The 20,284-nt window shown below is 37.5% G+C and overlaps 1 protein-coding gene and 1 long non-coding RNA gene across 3 annotated transcripts in view; one reads left to right on the top strand and one right to left on the bottom strand.

The window, feature by feature from the left end:
* TSHR (thyroid stimulating hormone receptor) overlaps positions 1–20,284 on the top strand; it is a 151,482-nt gene that overhangs the window by 47,230 nt on the left and 83,968 nt on the right. The gene's annotated exons all lie outside the window — the stretch shown is intronic.
* Positions 6,621–18,318, bottom strand: LOC116557931. The gene is made up of 4 exons (XR_004271757.1): positions 18,072–18,318; positions 16,455–16,457; positions 13,739–13,742; positions 6,621–6,633 (listed from the first exon to the last, which is right to left on the bottom strand). It is a non-coding gene; the product is annotated as an uncharacterized LOC116557931 (long non-coding RNA).

The raw sequence follows: 20,284 nt of genomic DNA, 5'->3' as shown, positions 1-20,284 counted from the left end.
CAAACCATTTTCACAGATTACCTCAGGCCACTTAGGGGTAGAGTGGAATTAACTTTCTTGATCGTGCTTTTGCCTGCCTTCTCTTTTCACAGAGGAAGAGATGTTCTCAAGGCCATTCTGTCACCATCATTCATTTTTCTTCCTCCCCTTCTAAGAGCCATGTGGCTATTGCAGAAGCACAGTTCCTTAAACACAAGTCCAAAATTCAAACAGCTCTGAACATTGAAATTTTTGGCAAACTACATTGCAGCAGAATTTGGCCCAAACTGACATGAGGTGGTATCATCTTTATTTACTCATACATTTGCTACAAAAATATCAATTATCAGTATGACTGTTTTAAAGTACAGCCCCAGATCCTGCTTGGGTGTAATCAAACGTATGTATATTACCTCTCTAAAATCTGAAAATTTCTGAATTCTGAAATACATCTGGCCCCAAAAGTTTCTAGGTCAGGGATTATAGCCCTTTACTTCCCATTTTTCTACATCTTTCTCTTTCCAGCTACGTGTAAAAGAGTATAGACTCTGGTACCACGAACTGAATTCAAACCCTATCTCTAATATCAGTTGTGTATGATTTTGTTCTGTTTACTTAACCTATCTGTGCCACAGTTTCCCCATTTGTAAAATAGGGATAATAATACCTATTTCAGTGTTGTTGCCAAGATTTAATTGAGCTAATCTATGTAAAGTGCTTAGAATAATCTCTAGCACATAATAAGCACTATAGGTTTGCTATTATCATCAACCATAATCTTTTACTCTACCCAAAAATATTACCTAACTTCCCAATTATAAAATCCCTGCTCTTCACCCTATTTCCTCCATAGTTAACCCTCTATCTGTTTTCTTCCACTCATGCCGTAAACAGAAAACCACTTGTCATTAGTCACCATTGACTACGCTTTGACCCACTGAAATCTGGTTTGCTATCCCATTTCTCAACTCAGTGGTAATTTCTTTCATTAAGGTCCCTAAAGCCTCTTGACTGCAAGTTTAAATGACTGCTGTTTAGTTTCTTTCATGCTGATATTTCTGCTACGTGTAATATTTCTGTGACAAATAGACTCAGTTCTCCTACTTCATTTTCATTCTACTGCTCCGGTGACTTGTTCATTAAAGATTGACCTTCCCGAGTATTTTATCCTTTGTCCTTTTTGCACAGCACACATTCTCCTTGGAAAAAATCCCCTCCAATTTAAATGTCAGCTCTCAGCTGGATAATAATGACTGCCAGATTTCATCATCAGCCCTGACCTCTGCCTTGTGCTTCAGACTAACATTTCCTATTTACCTCCTGGACATCTCCACTTGGATGACCTGCAGGCATCTCAGGTTTAACATATCCAAACAGAATGTATTATCTTCTCCCTGACATCCTGCCCCTAATCCCCATTCCAGCCCCCAAAAGAATCTCACAACATGTATATTTTCTCTTAATCTCAATTTTAATGGCATTGCACACTTCTCTTACTAGCTTAGGCAAGAAATGTTGCATTCTCATTTGTCTTCCACATTCAATCACCAAATCCGTCACCAAATCCTGCCAATTTGTTTTTAGTAACATCGCCAGAACATGCCTACTGATTTAGCCAGGGCTTGTACCAGCTATCATGTAGGCCAGTGGCTTGACCTTTTCACCTGTAACCCATGGTTTAAAATATATTTTATATTGTGCCCTGGGATACAGACATGTTTATGTACATCTGTGTTCTATTTTATTTCATTTTTCCAAAATTATGGTTATAATACCCTAAATTGATTTTACAATCTACCAATGGGCTGCAATTTACAGTTTAACACACCCTGACGTAGAATCGCAGCAGTTTGCTTACCTCCCCACTCCCAACCTCACTAAGTCTGTAACAGTGGGTCAATAGGTAACACTTCAGAGGATATGTACCGAAACCCTTAAGGGCAGGAGTTGTAATTTGCAAAAGAAAATGCTGCAACAAAGGTGATTCTGATATCTCCTATATGTTCTACTGAGTTATTATAACAATACTGAATATTTATAGACATGTACCGTACATAAAGCACACAGCTGTGGCTCAAATGAGCATGGCTCACTGATTTGGTACTCATATTTACATTAACTTGGAACCCTCAAAAGTCCTTAACACTTCAAGTATTTGCACACCTCCATGACATTACACACACTACTCTCCTTGCTTGGAGTGTCCTCCATATACCCTTTCAACAGGCAAATGCCCACTTATAGTCATGTATATAAAAATATATACATATACCAAAGACAGTCAGGTAGCACTTGGGTAGTAGTGATACTGGGACCAGTTTATGAGCCTCTGCAGTTACTCTGTTTCCTGGTCATGATGGTCCCAGCAACCACCATGGTCATTGCTGCCAGCTCACCCCACAAACTCTGGCACAATAGCTTGGCCCTCACTCTTTGATTTGTTCTCACTCAGAAACAGTGGAAGTCAGGTTCATGGTTTATTTAAACAAGGGAAAAGATATGTCTGAGCAGGATGACCCACAGGTTTTACAACCACATGGCCTTCCGATTAAGAAAGCACCTTCCGTCCTTGGGTGCTCATGGTTTTCTCCTCATTTCTCTCCTACCTGAGAAATAAAATACAAGGAAGGCACTGTTAGGATCCCCACCTTAAGGGTAAGGAAACAGGAGCATAAAGAGATCGAATAATTATTGCAAGGCACTTAACCAAAATGTAGCAGAGCCTATAGTTTGAAAACTTCTCTGGAGATTAAAATATGCTACTTTTCTCTCCTGTCATATTAAGGGGGAAAAGACTACAAATCCAATTTGTGCTTGTCTATGTACTCCTCCTGTTTCTCCTGCCTTCTCACAAAGGGGACTCAAACCTGTGTGTGTGTATATGTATGTGTGTGTGTGTGTGTGTGTGTGTGTGTGTGTACTCTCAATCAGCACTCTCAAATATATTGGGATTCTAAAATATATGTGTATGTATGCACATTTTATAGGCACGTACTACTGTAAAATATACCATGTAAATTATAAAACAAACACACAAAAACATAAATTCAAAAAGCATGAATTTTTAAATTATAAGAAAACGTTCTAATACTTTTTCTGTACCCCACCCCCAGCATATTACCCTGGACATTGTATTTTGGAGACCTGCCATAAAGTATCATACTTAATAGAAAAACATATTTTCTTTCATATATAGGAAAACTATTGATCCACAATCAATATTGTTTACTGGGTTGCTTCTCAAACTGTGATGTTGTCTGAATGTCATATGCCCCAGGATCCCATTCAAGACAAGCATTTGCAGTTTTGAGACGGCTAATTCTCCTTAGGAAAGCGGACTGCCACCACAGGTTGTAATCTGACTAATGTGTTCTTGGAACCGCGGAGCTACTGAAGTTTTCGGGTATGATGTCAGTAAGGAGTGATGAAAGGATGACTGGATTAACAACAGATAAAAGTTCTAAATAAAAAATAAACAAACAAAAGTTCTAAATAACTTGACCTCTGCCTAAAATAGCGATGGGCCTTGAACAAAACATTTAATAGTAACGGGTCCTTTGATTAAATTGCTTTTGCATGTATTTAATATTAATTCCACTGATATGTTACTAGCCCTATGAAATAAGCATGGCTGGTACTAGCCCTTAATTTTATATAATAAATGAGCCAAATCTTAAACAGGGTAAATGACTTGCCCACATGGTAAGAGGCATAACTGGGTTTCACAATGGTATTTTTGACTCATATATTATCTTACCTTGCTTAACCTTTTTGGGCTTCACTCCTTTAAAATAAACTTCCTGTTTTAGAACAGTCTTAGGTTTTTAAAAAAGTTGTGAAGATGGTCCAGGTGGCTCCCAAATACTTGACACCCATTTTCCCCTTGCCGGCACAAAGTCCCACAGACTGGGTGGCTTAAACAACAACAGTTCATTTTCTATCAGTTCTGGACGCCAGAAGTTCAAGATCAAGAGGCCCTTCTGGGGCCTCTCTCCTTGTCTTGCAGAGGGCCTCCTTCTTGCTGTGTTCTCACATGGTTGTCTCATGTCTGTGTTTTGTCTCTGTCCTAATCAACTCTTCTTACCAAGGACACCAGTCATATTGGATTAGGGCCCACCCCAATGACCTCATTTAACTTAATGACTTCTTTAAAGGCCCTATTTCGAAATATAGTCACTTTTTGAGGTACTAGGGTTAGGACTTCAATATATAAATTTGGATGGGGACACAAGTTAGCTCCTAACACCTTATGATTGATGTTTCATATTAATATATTTGTCACAATCAATAAACCAGTATTGATACAGTATTGTTAACCGAAGTTCATATCTTATTTAGAATTCCTTCATTTTCACCTAACAACCCTTTTTTTGTCCCAGATGCTATCCAGGATACCACATTACATTTTGCCATTGTTTTGTATTTAAGTGTTTGTGTCCTCCCGAAATTCATGTTGAAGTTCTAACCCTAATGTAATGCTATCTGGAGATGACGTCTTTGGAGGGAATTGGATTGATATGAGGTCATGAAGGTGGGACCCCTGTAATAGGATTAGTGTCCTATATGAAGAGAAAGAGAAACCAGAGCTTGATATACACTGGCACCTTGATCTTGGACTCTCCAGCCTCCAAAACTGTAAGAAATAAAAGTCTGCCGCTTAAGCCATTCAGTCTGTGGTATTTTGTTATGGCAGTGGACTAAGACAGTTATCATGTCTCCCTGAGCAACTCTTGACTCTGACAGTCTTAAAAGTTTCTTGTGTTTGATTACCCCAAGAGTTTTAAGGAGCACTGGCCAGATATTTTGTAGAATGTCCCTGAATTGGGATTTGTCTTTTTTTTCTCTCTCTTTAATAGTCTGGGGTTATGAGTTTTTGGGAGGAAGACCAGCAAGGTAAAATGTCATTCTCATCACGTCCTATCAAGGGTTCATACCAACAACATATCCTATCACTGATATTGCTGACATTGATCACCTGGCTGAGAAACAGTTTATCAGGTTTCTCTACTTTCTCTTTTCTCCTCCTTTCCATACTGTATTCTCACTTACAGAGTGAGAAGTTATAGAACTTTACATATGTTATCTGTAAAACAGCAGGACTGGATTAGTCCATTTCTAAGTCATCTCTAGTGTGTTCCTTATAATCAATGAGAAGTACTGTCCTGATTAAAAAGGAAATCTGTATTCACAGAACTGGGTGAGAGAGCAGGATCACTTAGGTTCAAACCTTTAGTTTTAACCTTCTTAGCACTCATTCTGAACAGAGGGACTACAAAAAAATCACTGTGAAAGTAGCAATTTAATGATCTACTTTTTTGTAAGTTGGCACTCATGTATTGATCAGCCTTGGACACTGTGTCCAGACTCAATTCTGAAAACTTGTGGAGGGTTGGAGAGGAAGGGTATGTTTGTTCTTCACACTGATGATGACATGGTTGGTCATAAAGCGATACTCAGTCATTTTGTTGATTGCCGATCAGTTACATCAAACACAAGAAACTCTTAGACCACTTTCTAGAACCAACGGGTAAAATTTACTAGAAATTTTGTCTTGAACACAAACTCTGTGTAGTATACATTTCTTATTTTAGCACAGAGTGCATGCATTGAGATTCTACCAACATGAAGATGTAAAATAAGGCAAAATAAATGAATGTTGAATGGAAATTAAGGTCTTTAACGTTTATCTATGTGAATTATTCTTAAAATGTGAAGAATTGCTAGGCCTTTTATATCTAACTTCTTATTTCCTGCACCAGCTTTAAATATACTGTCCTTAAGAAATTCTTAAAAGTTTCCAACTACTGTGTGAATTATGGAAAATTTTCTCTTTAAATAACCAGAACATTAATTTGTTGTTCTTTAACAGGATTTCCTTTTTAATGATTACAAAAGCTCATCTGTCCGTGATATATAGCAATGTATCCATACAATATGAAATTGTATTTTACCCATAAACAGTCTTCAAACAAGACACACAGTTTTCTCGCTTATAGGCTAATTAAAATAAAATTTAAACCCACATTAAACTTGATTTATATTGTCAAAATACCCACATTTTTAAAGGGGAGGCCTACAATGTTAATTCAGAAAGAGTGATACTTTACTCTTCAGCCAATAATAGCTTCAGTACTGATAGTAACTTCAGCTAAAAATAGCTTCAGTAGTCTCAGATTTTTTAAATCATGTCAATGCAATCATGCTTTTATGTCCTCATAATTTGTCATTTGTGGAAAAGGAAACAAATGATGTGTCCTATAAATAAGATGATTTTTTTCTAAATGATGATGTTTCTAGGCTTTCCAAGTTGGTGAAATGTTTTTCAGTAGCATCATTTGGCTTATAGGCCACATTGATTCATATACTGCCTACATTACATATTAATGGTAGTTTCTTTATTACAAAATATTTAAAATGCACAAAGACACATAGCGTACTATAATAAATACCCCTACATGTCCACCTCCAAGAATAGTAACAATTGTGTGTTTTTGTTTTGTTTTGTTTTTTGAGACAGAGCCTCACTCTGTCACCAGGCTGGAGTGTAGTGGCACCATCTCAGCTCACTGCAACCTCCGTCTTCTGGGTTCAAGCAATTTTCCTGCCTCAGCGTCCCGAGTAGCTGGGACTACAGACACATACCACCACACCTGGCTAATTTTTGTATTTTTAGTAGAGACAGAATTTCACCATTTTGGCCAGGATGGTCTCCATCTCTTGACCTCATGATCTGCCCATCTCGGCTTCCCAAAGTGCTGGGATTACAGGAGTAAGCCACCGTGTCTGGCCACAATTGTGTTTTTTAAAAATAAAACATCATACTTGAGTTCCTTTCTATTTCATGGTCATTCCCTTTCTTCCTCAGAAGTTATCAGTGTGCTGCAGTTGATGTGCATCTTACTCTCTTTATCACATCTGCCCACAACCACAAATACCAGAGGATTGTGTTTTGTATTTTAACATTTAAAGAGTATCATATTTTGTGTATAATTCTATAGCTTACTTTCTTGACTCCATATGTGAATTCAAAAGAAATTAATATTACTGCATGTAGTTTATATTTGACTATTTAGTATTTTGTCATGTAAATAAATCAGAATTTGTTTATCTACTTCCCCTATAATGAGTTTTAAGTCATTCCACAAAGTTGACTCTTGAAAAGGCTGCCAGAGTGAACATCCTTGTGTGTTCCTGTATATGTCACTTGTGGCAGTTTTTTGGAGAGTACATATCTAGATGAGGACTTGTTGGGTTGGAAGACATAGTTAACTTCAATTTTACCAGATATTTCCAAATTACTCTTCGGAGTGATTGTAGCAGAATTCACTCCCAAGTAAATGAGAATTTCCGTTTCCAAATAGCCTCACCATATCCTCAGACATTTTAAATATTTACCAATCTGATATTCTTCTTTCTCTCATTTTCCTGATGACTACCGAGATTTAGCATTTTTCTTGCTTTTTCTTGTTTCACTTTACCTTCTTTTTCTGTAAATTACTTATTGCCTTATCTTTTTATTGCTTCATAAGAGTTCTTTATATATCTTGGGTATTAATGCTTTGGTATGCACTAGTAAGTATCTGTTCCCAGTTTATAACTTGCCTTTTAATTTAATTTTTAAAGTATGTGTTGACTAAGAATTTATATGCTAGTTATTTAACTTTGTTCATGCAATCTATTATTCTATAGATAATTTAAACTTTGGAACAGCCATGTATATCTCTAATTTCATTTTGTCTTTCAATCAACTCTAATAATTTTCTCAGCTGAGATGATCTTATATGAGTTTCATTTATTTTTAACTATATTATAGTTTTTGTTTTTCTTTTTTAATGAGTTTTTTAAATTTGCATTTTCTAAATGACTTTTTGCTAGTATACATGAGCACTATGGATGGTGGGACATTAGTCTTTATATGCAGCAGCACTGCTGAACTCTCTTGCTTTTCCCTACAGGAAAATATATAAAAATAACAATTTTTCTCCCTTTTCAAAATTAATTCCTATTTTCTGTCATATTGCATTCATTAGGAACTCCACTACAATGTTGAATAGCAATATTCTGTCTTCTTAACCTTAAAGACAACGCTTCTACAGTTTCCCTATTAAATATGAAATTTGCTACAGTTTTGGTATATGCCCAAAAGATGTACATGTAATATATATCAGCCAAGATTTAGAGTTGGGGGTAGCAGAAGCTCATCCCAACTATCTTCAACTGAAGTTGGGCAAATTTGATTCTTTAGAACACTGCTGAGAATTCCATTACGGGTATCACTGCTTCTTAGTACTCAGTACTAATTCCATCATGTTCTCACTTCCATAGCTACCAGAAAAACTTCTCCACTGTTCTTACATCTTGTCACTCTCTTGAGAGTCAAAGGCCTAGATGACAGCATTCAATTAGCTGGCGCTAGGAACTAACGTGATTGAGCTGGTTTTTCCTTTCTTGTACTATTCAGGCCCAGTTTTGGTGTCAAGATTGTATGAACTTCGTAAAATGAATTGAGGCACTTTTCTTTTTCCTTCCCTTCCTTCCTTTTTTTTCTTTTCTTCTTTTTTTCTGAAATTGCTCAAGAAGAAGAATATCAGTTTTTTGAAAGTTTGATAAATTGTAAAACCATTCCGGCTGGTGCTTTTTCAGGGACAAGGAAAAAATAGACGAAAATAAATAATTTATTCAATTATTAGTTGTCTGCTCAGCCTTTGCTGTTTCTGTTTTGGTCATTTATTTTTTCTGGACACATCAATTTCTCTTAATTTTTAAAAGCTTTGAAGATAAAGCTATTCATAATATTCTTTATTTTTCCAAATTTGTACAGTATTTATAGTTACAACTTCTTTTGCATTCCCAATACAATTATGTATTGTGCTTCCTCTTTCCTTTAGCCTGATCAATTTTGCTAGATGTTTATCTATTTTATTAGTTTTTTCAAACCAGTTTTTATACTAGTTCATCAGGTTTTTTAAATTATGGTACAATATTTGTGGCCTAAAAGGAATTGTAATTAGAATTTTTAGTCATGTGTTGTAACTACTAGGAAAAAGTTTATTTTTCTGTTTTAATGACATCAAAAAGTCCCCTGGAAAATATGAATTAAATGTTTTTCCTATGTAGCTTTTATAAGAAAAATCTTAACAGATGTACACAATTTTTGAGACATATAAGTAGGTTTTTTTCCACCAATAAGCAGGCGTGTATAATGGATTTGTAAGTGCCATTGTGATAAACTACAAAGATAAACACACACGTTCTGTTCTCTAAGAGTTTTCCAGCCAATAAAAATTTACAGCTACTCTTCATTGTCCACTATATTCTGTTATGAGCAGTGGGCTTTGGTAAGTTCTCATGACATTGGGCACTGGCTTCTGGCTTCCAGGGTAAGTAAGTGACTCACCTGGGCCCCACAGCCAGTGAGCATCAGAGGTGATATTCCATCCTGCAAAGCTCTTTCTTGATTCCAGACCACACATGTGGCCCAAGGATGGATATTTACTCTGCCCTTTTAGAGCTCGAGAAAACATTGTTTAGTGGTCTGGCATCATCTGCATTTACTTGATTTGATTTGGGATAGAGTATAATCCTAGTCCTTGATGAAAGAATTTTGATGAGTTAATCTTATGGGGTGATGGTATTTATGGGATTATTTCCACCCTTAAAATGATTTGTGAAAAAAAAATGTGTACTAATGCCTAATTTAGGATTAAGACACATATGAAATCCATCATAATTTGAGAAATGCAACAAATAATCACTTCTAAAATATCTTGTTGCTTCAGTTATTCTAGTCCAAAAGCCAGTTGGAAATCTGTTCTATATTCATGGCTTCAGCCCTCTTGGGAGAGGGAGCTGTTTTTCACTTGCTTGTTGTCTTGAAAAGAAGTAAAAGCAATGCCGGGGACGATCTCCTCAGAACCCTAGAGGGTCTGCCTTTAAGGATGTGTTTGTCCCCTCAGAAATGAGAAACAAGATGAGCTGAGTTTAGGGGTCAGACCAGAGGAAATGGCTGGAAATTAGAGGTCTCTTGGCTAACTCACATAATTCCAAATAACAATATTTCTGTTGGGTGTCAGAATCAAGAATGGTGGGAAATTTGTATCTAGGGGATATAAAAGAAAAAATGAGATAATATATGCAAACAGCTGAGTAGAATGCCTGAAATACAATAATATCCTTCAGTAGATTCCTTCTCCAATTTGACCTCCTCTCCATCTCATGTTTGGCTTTCCTCTGGACCAGTACAAACCCTGAGAGTTTGATTGAACAATAGCACGGTATGGTCAGTGCTACCAGACTCTTTAACATGCCTTGTTCTCCACAATTTCATTGAAAGGGAGCAGAATGGCAACAAAACCAAGGCTAACACTTTATCCTAGAATTCCCACACCATGTAGGAAGCATAAAATAACTTAGAGACCTGATGATAGTTCCTGCAGCTATTAGTCATGATGTGTTAGTAGAACACAATCTCAGAAAGTTATTTCCTAAATGCTTTCCAAAGCCTTGGTTCTTCATGCAGATAGTTTTCGCCAACCGTAATGACGGTGAAAAACTAAAGAATTTCCAAAAGAACCAGAATTTATGCTTTAAGTTTAACTTTGTTTTGGATTGAATGTTCCTTAAAAATAAACCTTCACCTGATTCTTATTTTCATTTTAATTCCATGGGCTGGTGATTTCAGTGTCAGGGATCGAGTTCTTAGAATCTGTTTATGTGGTGTGAACACAGAAATGGTCTGATTCTGAGTTTTAGGATCATGATCAGAGTTTTGATATAAAGTCAAAACCTCGCTGAGCCATGTGTTATTTTTTGAAGCATAGAAATTGGACTTTGCAAACAATCTAAATCCTTTTGTTTGAGAAATTTTAAGCATTGAGTTTCTTGCCATGAAGTTTTACACTGTATCTAGAAAGTTTCTTTGAAAAATTGTCCTGTAAACCTAAGTCTGACAAAGAAGTCGGCTAGTGAAAGGGAAAAATGATAATTATGTTTCATGGCAAGGGGGAGCAAAAGGAAGGGGAAAAGTAATTATTATCCATTTAGCACTTTATATTAAATTTCTAATGCACAATTTTCAAGACTGGCAAGAGTTTTGGTTTGTTTTAACCAAATATAGTTACAATATTAGATACATGTTCTAAATCCAGCATGTGAATAGCACCTCTTTAAAAATTTTAAAAAAATTTAAACTGATAAATATATGTATTTATGATGTACAACATGATGCTTCAGAATATGTATATACTGTGGAATGGCTAAATGATGCTAATTTACATATGTATTACCTTAAGTATCATTTTTTTGTGGTGAGAGTACTTCAAATCTGCTGTCCTGGAAATTTACAAGTGCACAATGTTATTAACTATAGTTACCATGTTGTACAATAGATATCTTAAATTTAGTCCTCCTCTATAATCGAAATTTTGTATCCTTTCACCAACATTTCCTCGACTTCTTATTCCCTTATTCCCAACCAGTAACAATCATCCTACTCTCTGCTTCTATAGTTCAGTGTTTTTAGATTCTGCGTATTAGTGAGATCATGTGGTATCTCTCTTTGTTGTCCTGGCCAGTTTCACTTAACATAACATACTCTAGTTTCATCCATGTTGTTGCAACTGACAAGATTTCTTTCTTTTTTAAGGCTGAATAGTATTCCATTGTGTTTATATGCCACTTAAAAAAAAAAAATCCATTCATCTGTAGATAGGCACTTCAGCTGATTCCAAATCTTGACTATAGTGAATAATGCTGCAATAAAACTGGGAATGCAGATATCTCTTCCACATACTGATCTCATTTCTTTGAATATATACCCAGAAGAGGGATTGCTGAATCATATGGTAGTTCTATTTTTAAATTTTTCAGGAGCTTCCGTACTGTTTTCCACCGTGGCTGTCCCAATTTGCAATCCTACCAAAGGTCCACAAGTGTTCCATTTTCTCCACACCTTCGCCAACATTTATTTCTTGTCTTTGTGTTGATAACCATCCTAACAGATTTAAGGTGATCTCTCACTATGGTTTTGATTTGTATTTCCCTGTTGATTAATGACATTGAGAATTTTCAAATATTTCTATTGGCCTTTTGTATTTCTATATGTCTTCTTCTGAGGAGTGTCTCCAGATCCTTTACCCATTTTTAATCGGTTATCTGTTTTCTTGCTATTTTGTTCAAGTTTCTTATATATATTGGCTATTAGCCCCTCACTAGATATATAGTTTACAAATATTTTCTCCTTGTCCGTAGGCTGCCTTTTCATTTTGTTGTTTCCCTTGTTATGCAAAAGCTTTTTAATTTGATGTAATTCTACCTTTTGTTTTTTTGCTTCCTTTTATTGCCTGTGCTTTGGGGGTCGTATTTAAAAAATTATTGTCAAGGAGCTTTCCCCTTTTTTTTCTTCAAGATTAATGTCAAAGAGATTTTCCCTCTGTTTTCTTCTAGTTTGCGGTCTTATGTTTGGATTTTTAAATCCATTTTGAGTTGATTTTTATATATGGTATAGCGGTCTAGTTTCTTTTTTGGTCATGTGGATATAGTTTTCCTAACAGCACTTATTGAAAAGACTATCAATGTATTAAAGAAAAGTTTTGGTTTGTTTTATCTAAACACAGTCACAATGTTAGATGTGTGTTGGAAACCAGCATGTAAATGTCACCTCAACAAATTTTAATAACAGAGGGGATGGGAACAGTAAGGGGATGAGGAAATAAACAGAATGTAGGATTTAACAATCAATGTGATATTAACACAGTTATGCCTGAGGTTGCAATTTTTTGAATTTTTGCAATCAGACCTTGGCAATGACCTTGAGCAGTAGGATATAAATAACCCCCACACACTTAGCGTTCCAATAATGGAACACTAGGCATAAATGGGTTTAAGGGCACTTGAGGTCACAGATATAAGCTAAGAAGGGAATTAAATGAGAGCAATGCCTTGCTTTTGCTCTTTTTTCTTTTTTTTTTACTTTTTTTAAATTTATAATTTTCAATACAGGAATATAGAGCTTTCGCTCATTTTAAAAGTTTCAACTAATTCTGATGTTATTCTAACATTCTGTGATTACAGGATGGTAAGTTTGCATGGTGGAAGATGAGATTGGGCACCAGGATAACAGACCCAGGGAGCTCAGTAGAGCTCCCAGTAACCTAAGAGCACCAGGAGTATGTAAGGAGTGGAGAGAGTGCACAAAGTAAAACCTGACCCACTTCATAATTTCAGCTAGAGTCAATCCTGCCTGGTACTTCAGAGTTTTATTTCTCGAAACGTGACCCCAGAACAGCTTGCACCCAAATTCCCTGTGGGTCTGTTAAAAATGTAAGTTCCCAGAAGACACTCTAAACAGAACCCATTCTCAGAACCCATTCCCAGTGGAATCATAACAATGGGAATGGGTTCTGAGGAGATGCATTTCAAACAGATAGTCCAGGTAATTGTTAGGTAGTCTCATGATTGAACCTCTGCACCAAAGACTGGAAAGTATAAGTTAGAAAAGAATTTACAAGCACCACACAAAAATAGCCGCTGCTCAGGCCTCTACATCTCATTTGTGGTGTCACTTCCCCTGGGAAGCCTGATCACCCCAAATGCTATATTGTATGATTCTTTTTTTTTTGAGCCAGAGTGTCGCTCTGTCACCCAGGCTGGATTGCAATGGCACAATCTCCACTCACTGCAACCTCTGCCTCTTTGGTTCAAGCATTTCTCCTGCCTCCGCCTCCCGAGTGGCTGGGATTACAGGCACCTGCCACCTCACCCAGCTAATTTTTTGTATTTTTAGTAGAGATGAGGTTTTACCATGTTGGCCAGGCAGGTTTTGAACTCCTGACCTCAAGTGATCCATCCACCTTGGCCTCCCAAAGTGCACGAATTGCAATAGTACTTAACACACTCTATTGAATTGCTGGCTTTTCTTTCTCTTTAGCCCATGTAATCCACTGTCATTCATCTCCCCTGCTTACCACAGAGCTTAGTTCATAAAAGCTGCCCAATAAATGTTCTTTAAATTAATAAATGACTTCATGTCTTACTGTTCCAAAATATACTCCTTAACCTGCCTGAATACTTTCACTTCACCTTGCCTATGATTTCATTTGGTATATCTGAGAATTTTAGTTTAAATAATGAAATCAGACAGTTATCCAATGGGGTCAATTAATTCCACCTTCACTTTTGCAAAGGTTGTAGAACAGCTACCCATAGAGAATGAGGAAGCAGTGATGGAGGTAATCTTGAAACACAATTTTTAGAGTTACATTGGTTCTGGGTGCAGGCAAACTGTAAATGGGTAAGTGCTGTGTGGGGGACACCAGCACCAAGGATTTGGAGGGAAGGCCCCAGAGAGTTATGAAAGGGGGTACAGGGGACAGGGAAGAAAAGGAAGATGTAACCTACTTATCTGAAAATTTTACCAGGAAATGAACCTGCACTCAGGGTCATGGTGGGAGAAAACACTCCTCCTCCTTTGATGGCTGTGACCGCCTCACATCCTGAACACAGAGCTCAAGCTGCTCCTAGTCCTACTACATGAATAAGTGAAATACGCTTTGAGGAACTGGTCTGAGAATTTGATCACCCCATGAAAAAATGCATGCAAAATCCCAGAAAACATTTCAAAACCTTTGGAATCCAAGCAACTCAGAAATTGAGCAAAGCCAAGATTAGATTTGTCTTACAAATCAACTTAGTGAAAGCAGATGTTAGTCGTGAAGACAAAGGTCAGGATGCTAGAGACATAACAAGAGATATTTCATGAGAAGGAAACTAGATGTGGATTGAAAGGCAGAAGAAATGAGAAGAAAAAAGGTACATGGACATTTTTAAGCAATTGTCACCAAATGACCAAATTTCTCAAACCCCGGACATATGATAAATCATATAACATGAATAGGCTCACTCCAAATTGGTGGCATGCAACATGGCGAAACCCGTCTCTACTAAAAATACAAAAATCAGCTGGGCATGGTGGTGTGTGCCTGTAGTCCCAACTACTCAGGAGGCTGAGACAGGAGAATTGCTTGAACCCAGGAGACAGAGGTTGCAGTGAGCTGAGATTGTACCACTGCACTTCAGCCTTGGTGACAGAGCAAGACTCCATCTTAAAAAAAAAAAAATTTGGTGGCATGAGCTATATATAATGATGGTGACTCCAGTTTTGCCAAGATAAAAGCAACATTGAACAGGCAAGAAAATGTGGATGGGTTGGTGCAAGCCAATCATCAATTCTAAAATAAAATAACATATTTATTAAACATGTGTCTGTGTGTGTGTGTGTGTGTGTGTTACACTTAGTCACATAAAAGATATTTAATAAACATTCTTGAATGGATAAATGACTGAATGAGCAGCTACTATGTGTCAGATGCTAGAAATAGCTAAAATGTTCTAAAAGACTATGAGGAATTAGTAATTCCCTTTAGAACAGAGGTCCCCAAGCCTGGGGACATGAACCAGTACCTGTCCATGGTTTGTTAGAAACCAGGCCACACAGAGGAAGTAAGTGGCAGGTGAGCGAGCAAAGCTTCATCTGTATTTACAGCTGCTCCCATCACTCACATTACTACCTGCGCCCTGCTTCCTGTCATATCAGCAGTGGCATTAGATTCTCATAGGGACATGAACCCAATTGTGAACTGCACATGCGAGGGATCTAGACTGTGTGTTCCTTATGAGAATCCAATGCCTGATGATCTGAGGTGGAACTGAGGCAGTGATGCTAGCACTTGGGAGCTGCTGCAAACACAAATTAACACTGGCAGAGAGGTTTGAATGCAAAGAGACCATAATAAATCAATTGCTTGGAGACTCATATCAAAAACCCCGAAAGTGAGTGGCAAGTGACAAGTAAGATGTATCTGGTGGCAGGCTTTATAGTGGCAAGTGAGTTAATGTGCTTCAATTGTACAGCTGCATCTGGTATCCTTAAAGGTATGTTTGAAACAATCTCAAATCTCCATATGTTCTGGGTTGAAGTCAAGGCAGAGTATCCCGAGGTTGCCACAAAAGCACTGGAAAGCCTGCTTCCGTTTCCAACATCCTATCTTTGTGAAGCAGGGTTTTCTGCTGTGACAGCAACCAAAAGGATACTACAGAATAGACTGGACATAAGCGACACACTTCAGGTGTCACTGTCTCCCATCGCCCACAGATGGGACCATCTAGTTGCAGGAAAACAAGCTCAGGGATCCCGCTGACTCAACGTTATGGTGAGTTGCTTAATTATTTCATTACATATTACCATGCAATCATAATAGAAATAAAATGCACTCAATGTAATATGCTTGAATCATCCCAGAACCATCCCCCCTACCCTGTGGAAAAATTGTCTTCCATGAAACTGGTCCCTGGCACCAAAGAAACTGGGACCACTTTGCTTATGAGTCAACCACGGAGGCTCAGCTTCAGTGTTTCCTCCCCTGTAAAGTCTACCATCACCCTAATTAGTTACTATTCCACTGAAGAGATCATTACACCATCTTACACTGGTTAGATGTTTTACCTGCTCATCTTCATCACTAGGATAAGGGGAAAAAAGATTCTGGGTTTGTTCCATATTTGTTTTCTCCAAATCTGCTTGTATTAGGGAAAGGGAGAAAGGAATGGTGTCAGAAAGAGAAGAGAGGATAGGAAGCAGGGAAAGGAGAGTAAAATGAGGTGAATCATGTTCTTTTACCCCAAGGAAACTATATTGCATGGTGGGTTTGTTGTTAGATAACCGAGACCCTGATTCTACTTTACATTAATGGACATTGTTTAATTACATGTATTGCTTTACAACTCCGGAAAGAAATGTATAAATTTAAAATGTTTCAGATCAATTCTTTATTTTTACGACATTTCTTAAAGCACATTGAAACCACTCAGCACACTTTTAAATATGTGAAATGTATGATCTGAGTCATGATAAAAAAGAAATTTTATAGGTAACAGTGTCAGTAAATACGTGGCTGCACTTTCAGCGATGACCTACTTTTATTATTTTCTGAGTTTACAACCTGAGTTATCAAGACGTGACATTATTCAATAGTTGGCACATGGCATCCAATGCATGAACCTGAAAGTAGGCTTTAAAATTACAGTAATTACTGTGGGCATGATAATTTTATGTGTCAACTTGTGTTGTGTGCCACAGTGTCCAGATATTTGGTCAAAGAGTATTCTGGGTGTGGCTAAGGGGTTGTCTTCAATGAGATTAACATTTGCATTAGCAGACTGAGTGCTATGATCTGAATGTTTGTGTCCTCCTCTTCCCAAAATTCATATATTGAAACTAACCCTTAATATGGTGGTATTAAGATGTGGGGCATTTGGTAGTTGATTGGGCCATGAGGGTGGAGCCCTCATTAATGAGGTTATTAAGGAGTTTACTGCCCTTAGAAAAGAGCACAAGAAGCCTGTGTGCCCCTTCTGCTACCTAAGGACACAGCTAGAAGGCACAAAAGAGCGCATCCTCACCAGAAACTGAATTTGCTGTGCGTATGTGGAGATCTCTTGGTGCCTTGATCTTGGGCTCCCCAGCGTTTAGAAGGTGAGAAATACATTTCTATTGTCCATAAATTACCCAGTTTAAGGTATTCTGTTATAGCAGCTCAATTGACTAAGACACTGAGTAAAGCAGATTGACCTGAATAGGCTACAAATGGAAAGGGAAACTCTTCCTGCCTGACTGTGCGATCTGAGACATCAGTCTTTTTCTGTCTTCTGACTCAAATTAAACATCAGCCCTTTGGAGGTCTCAAGCCTACTGGCTTTCAGACTGCAACTCACACCGTTGTTTCTCCTTGCCTCTAGCTTGCTGAGTGCAGATTTTGAGACTTCACCACCACCAAAATTATGTGAGTTAATTCCCTACAATAAATCTCTGCAGACATAAATAGGTAGGTAGGTAGGTAGGTAGATATATAGGTAGGTAGATAGATAGATAGATAAATGATACATAGATCAATCCTGGGATCTATTAGTCTACTATCTCTAGAGAGAAAGGGAGAGACCTACATGTACATACACACACACACACACACACACACACACGTGACTTTTGAACACTGCAGGGGTTGGGGTGCCAACTGCTCTTGCAGTCAAAAATTCACATAAACATTTGGCTCCCCACAAACTTAACTACTAGTAGCCTACTGTTAACCAGAAGCCTTGCCAGTAACATAAACAGTCAATTAATACATGTTTTGTGTGTTACATGTATTATACAGTGTATTCTTACAATAAAATAAGACAGAGAAAAGAAATGTTATAAAGAAAAGGAAGAGAAAATACATTTACTATTCATTAAGTGGAAATGGATCATTGCAAAGACCTTCATCCTTGTTGTCTTCACATTGAGTAGGCTGAGAAGAAGGAGAAAGGAGAGGGATTGACCTTGCTGTCTCGGGGTAGCAGACAGAAGAGGTAGAGGAGGTAGAAGGGGAGGTAGCAGAGACAGATACAACTAGTGTAATCCTACAAAAAAAATTGCAATTTCGGTCTGACTTTTTTGCTTTTGCATTTCCCTAAAAATGTTTCTATATAGCGCCAATCCTTCCACCATTTACTTTAGTTCCAGTGACTATATCACAGAAGGTTCCATGGCATAAAGCAATCTTGAATACTCAGAACCCTTCTGCCAGATTGTCTGATGTTAATTTATTTTCTGGCATTGCTTCTTCTATAACTTCATCATCATCATCTGGCACTGGTTTGGAAGCACTCATCTCCATCAAGTCATCTGTTAATTCCTCTGGTGTGTCTATTATTTCTTGAATTTTCCAACATCCCTATCTTGACATTCTTCACACATTCTCCTCTTATTTTTTTTGTTTTTTGCCATACTCATAATCTCTTATGATTTCCTTAATTGGCTCTGTCATAAATCTTGTGAAGTCATATACAATTTGTTTGGACAAGGTTTCCTTCGGCAGGAATGTATCATTTTTGGCTTGATGGCTTTCACAGCTTTTTCTGTAACAATGATAGCATATTCAATGATGTAGTCCTTCTATACTTTCATGACGTTCTCTTTATCAAGTATACTAGTCTGTTTTCATGCTGCTGATAAAGACATACCCAGGATTGGGCAATTTACAAAAGAAAAAAGCTTAATAGACTTATAGTTCCATGTGGCTGTAGAAGCCTCACAATCATGGTGGAAGGCAACAAGGAGCAAGTCACTTCTTACATGGATGACGGCAGACAAAGGGAGAGAGCTTGTGCAGGGAAACTTTCATTTTTAAAACCATCAGATCTTGTGAGACTGATTCACTAACACGAGGACAACATGGGAAAGACCCGCCCCGATTATTCAATTACCTCCCACTGAGTCCCAATACCTGGGAATTCAAGGTGAGATTTTGGTGAGGACACAGCCAAATCAGGGTAATAAGGGTTCTCTGACGTAGTATTGATAATCCTCTCCAGGGTACTGTGTTTAATGAGCCTTAGCACCCTGATATAGAGAGTAAATTAAAGATGTGTGTTTGGGGACAAGTAGACCACTTTAGCACCTTCAGTGTTTAATTCATAGAGTTCTGGGTGGCCAGGGGTATCGTTCAATATCAAAAGAACCTTAAATGGCAATCTTTTACCATCAAGGTACTTTCTGACTTGAGGGACAAAGCATAAAATGGAGTCAATCCAGAAAAAGGGTTCTCATTGTACAGGCCTTCCTGTAGAACCAATAGATTGGCAGGTGATGTTTAACTTTTCCTTTCAAGGCTCCGGGGTTAGCTGCTTTATAGAAAAGGGCAGTCCTTATCATAAACCTAACTGCATTTTCCCAAAACAATAGAGGTAGCCCATCTCTTCCTGCCTTCAATCCTGGTATTCACTTCTTTTTCTTACTAAGAAATGTCCTTCATGGAATTTTTTTTTCAGAATATGGCACCTTTATTTGCATTATAAAACTATTTAGTACACCTACTATGTACCCCCAAAATTTTAAAAAATTAAAAACTATTTAGGCAGATGTTCTTTCTTCTCAGTGATTTTCTTAATGGTGCCCAGGAACTCATCGGCTGCCTCTTGGATGGCAAAGGCTGATTCTCCTGTTATCTTCTCATTTTTAAAACTAAACATCTTTCTAAAACTATGACACCACCTTTTGCTGGCATTAAATTCTCCAGCTTTAGTTTCTTTATCTTCCTTTTGCTTTGCTTTGTTATATGACTTGACTTTTTTTCAAATAAAAATAGTCTTTATGTATGCCTTTCTTTTTTTTTTTGAGACAGCAGTCTTCCTCTGTCGCCAGGCTAGAGTGCAGTTGTGTGATCTTGGCTCACTGCAACCTCCACCTCTCAGGTTCAAGCAATTCTCC

Source organism: Sapajus apella, unplaced genomic scaffold, assembly GCF_009761245.1.
Source record: "Sapajus apella isolate SASKATOON/1434 unplaced genomic scaffold, GSC_monkey_1.0 scaffold20, whole genome shotgun sequence".
NCBI classification, from domain to species: Eukaryota; Metazoa; Chordata; class Mammalia; order Primates; family Cebidae; genus Sapajus; species Sapajus apella.
The sequence above is the reverse complement of the archived record's forward strand: the minus strand, read 5'-3'. Positions and strand labels throughout refer to the sequence as shown.